At 44.8% G+C, this 3,755-nt stretch overlaps 1 pseudogene; it reads left to right on the top strand.

Moving 5' to 3' along the window:
• The first annotated feature begins 1,730 nt into the window (after positions 1-1,730).
• Positions 1,731-3,417, top strand: LOC110328866 (annotated as a pseudogene).
• Positions 3,418-3,755: the final 338 nt, after the last annotated feature.

Raw genomic sequence — 3,755 nt, 5'->3', positions numbered from 1 at the left:
TAACTTGGGCAGATCATTTATTAACAACAGCTTACCCTAGCTGAGATTTTATGAGTCCACACTCATGGTTTTTAGTTTCAACAACCACTCTCTGAGAAAGGTACAGGGGACTATCAGAGAGACGGAGTCTTCTATCATATGAGTCTTCTCTCTTCTTTCCTCATTTCCTTCCTATCCATAGACTTCCCTCTCTCCCAAAAGGAGAAGCAATCACGTGGTCAGAACACAGAGCATTCAATCTTGGGTGAAAGGCGAGAACTGTAAGACTTGGCCCACTCAGGCCAGGCTTCTGAGACTCCTCCTTTGTTCTGCATGTTCTCCACCCCACTGTGCATTGTCATCACACACTTGGGTCCCCTGAACTAGCTACAAGCTCCAGCCCCCAGCTTCTCAGGGACACTGCTCCTGACTGATGAGGTCTACCTCCTTCTTCAGAAGATGAAGCTAGAGACACCTCTAGCTTAATATATATTAAATAATACATCTATATAATATAGGTAGATAGTGCATGTGTTTTATATTATATATCTATATATTATAGATATATTTTATATATAATATAATATATGTATATTAGAGAGAGATCCCTTAGTTGATTTTCTACCACCCTGCCCACTGGTCAGACCCTAACCAGTGACTGAACCTGCATGAATATAAAAGCTCAGCACCCTCACAGATTAAACCAGTTCAACAATGTCAATCAAATCTGCCTTCCAGCTCCTTACAAGATGAAGCCTGTTGCATGCAGCAAGAACTACACCTTGGCTTGGCTTTTTCACATTGCCTACTTTCTCCAACCACTACCGTGCAGGTTTTCCCCACAGGCCTTTCCTTAATAAATCACTTGTAGCTGTCTCTTATCCTCCACATCTACCTCTAGAAACCTGATCTAAACCCTTACCCTCACCACACCCTCTATTGCAGGCCTAGGCTGACTTAAAAAGACTCACCAAATTTTCTCCCTAAGACGGTGAGCACACTCCTCATATGCAAGTAGGTTAGGGCAGAGCCGATGCTACACCTATAGTGGCCATCTTAAATCCAAAGATGGAAAGATAGATACCTCACAGGAGTCTCCGGCTCGTCTTCCATCAGGGACTCTTCGTCGTTAGTACTCATTGGTCAGTCATTGACACAGTAGGGCTTTAATATCCTTTGAGTTACCATTCTCAAACAGCCCTCTCAGCTAGAAAACTAGCAGGATAGGTAGGAAATAGTTATAGGCATCGCTAGTTACTAAACTATCATAGACACAACAAAGATCTCACAACTCTGCTTCAGGCTTTCAGACAACAGAGCCCTCCCTTATCGCTTAAATGCCAGAAGAAACCCTTGGAGCTTTATCTCCCAACACTTAGATAAAGGTATTTATGTCAGCTTTAGGTTACTGTAATATATATCTGGGAGAAATCAATTAATAAAGAGAAAAAGGTTGTACTGGATCACAGTTTTGGACATTTCAATAATCATTTGGTCTGTCATTTTGGGGCCCAGATAAAGCAGCATGTCACAGTGAGCCATAGTTGAAACACACATCTCAGAATCTGAGAGATGAAGAGAGGGAGAAGAAAGGGCTGTGTCCAACATCTCCTTCAAGTGCATGCTCCCAGTGACCCAATTTCCACTAACTAGGCTCCACACCTTGAAGTTCCACCAACACCCAACAGCACCATGAGTTAGATACCAAGCCTTTAACACATGGCCCCTCTTGGAAGTTTCACATCCGAACTATGGCAACCAAAACCAGTTTTCCCAAGGTCACGCCACTGACAGTAAGCAGTAAATCTTTCCCCTAAGTCTCAGTCTGTTGACTTGGAGTGGGTGGGGGGGAGGGGCGGCTGTTGAGCACAGAGCCAGCTTACAGGCAGAAAAGAGGTAAGGACTAGAGAGTTCAGCACTGTCATTTCAAACCAGACCTCTGGGCATCTCTAGTTCTCACCCAGACTTCTTGGTGGCAATTGATTGGTTTGCACATCTTGACCCCTCACCCACTGGGGTAAACAGTATGAAGTGTAAACTGACTTTCACCATGTGTCCGGAGGAGACCAAATCGATGCAGTGAATTACACTCACACCAAGACCTAACATGGTGCTGGCTACACCTGAAGCAACTGGAGCACCACAAGTGGGTGGAGTCACTGCACCATGCTCAGCTATGACTGCAAAGACTTATTCTCTTGATCATGTTACCATAAATAATGAAAATAATGTTCATAAATACATGTACATATAAAGCATACTTTTATATTAACTCATGCTACTTATATATATAGCTAATTCAATGTGTTTAGAATTCGCACATAATTAATAATTTAGCCAGCAGTAAAATTTAACTATAAGAGATATACATAGTCTTATATTTAAGAAACTGGTGACAGGCTCTCTGCTCCTTCCCATTCGAGAGACAGCTGCATCTTCTTGCGCAGTGCCAGTGTTATCCCTGAGACAAAGGTGCCTAGTTACCAGGATGTCCCTCATATCTGGCAAAGACGATATTGTGCCGTCAGTGACCCTTTCATTGATCTCAACTACATGGTTTACATGGTCCAGTATGACTCTACCCATGGCAAGGTCAACAGCTCAGTCGAGGCTGAGAACAGGAAACTTGTCATCAACAGGAAAGCAATCACCATCTCCTGGGAGCAAGATTCTGCCAACATCAAATGAGATGATACAGGTGCCAAGTAAGCTGTGGGATATACTGGTGTCTTCAAGACCATGGAGAAGGCTGGGGCTTACTTAAAGGGTGGGACCAAAGAGGTTATCACCTTTGTCCCTTCTGCCAATGCCCCCATGTTTGTGATGGGTATGAACCATGAGAAATGTGACAGCTCACTCAAGATTGTCAGCAATGTATCCTGCACCACTAACTGCTTAGCCCCCCCAGCCAAGGTCGTCCATGACAACTCTGGCATGGTAGAGGACTCATGACCATAGTCCATGTATCACTGCCACCCAGAAGACTGTGGATGGCCCCTCTGGAAAGCTGTGGCATGATGGCCATGGGATATCTACTGCTGGTGGCAAGGCTCTGGGCAAGGTTATCCCAGAGCTGAACAGGAAGGTCACTGGCATGGCCTTCCGTGTTCCTACCAACAATGTATCCATCATAGATCTGACATGCCGCCTAAACAAAGCTGTCAGGTATGATCACATCAAGAAGGTGATAAAGCAGACATCAGAGGGCCCACTGAAGGGCATCCTGGGCTACACTGAGGACCAGGTTTTCTCCTGTGACTTTAACAGTGACTCCCTTTCTTCTACCTTTGATGCTGGGGCTGGCGTTGCTCTCAACAACAACTTTGCAAAGCTCATTTCCTGGTATGACAATGAATACTCTATAACAACAGGGTCATGAACCTCAAGGCCTACATGGCCTACATGGCCTATGTGGCCTACATGGCCTACATGGAGTAAGAAGCTCTGGACCACCCACTCTAGCAAGGACACATGAAAGCAAGAGAGAGACCCTCAACTGCTGAGGAGGAGTCCCTGTCCCAACTCAGCCCCTGACACTGAGCCAACTCCTTCACAGTTTCCATCCCAGACCCCAGAATTACAGGATGGGCTTAGGGGGCCCTACTTTCTTGAACACCATCAATAAAGTTCACTGAGTGCAAAAAGAAAGAAAGAAAAGAAACTGGTTACATAGTAAAATTGTAAGGACTCACCTCACAGACTTTCATTTCACTTTTACAGGCTTCATTTACCAGCTTTTCCACACGAGCAGCAGAGTGACTGTGGTAGTGTGAATG

The sequence above is a fragment of the Mus pahari genome, chromosome 11 (genome assembly GCF_900095145.1).
Source record: "Mus pahari chromosome 11, PAHARI_EIJ_v1.1, whole genome shotgun sequence".
In the NCBI taxonomy this organism is placed as follows: Eukaryota; Metazoa; Chordata; class Mammalia; order Rodentia; family Muridae; genus Mus; species Mus pahari.
The sequence above is the reverse complement of the archived record's forward strand: the minus strand, read 5'-3'. Positions and strand labels throughout refer to the sequence as shown.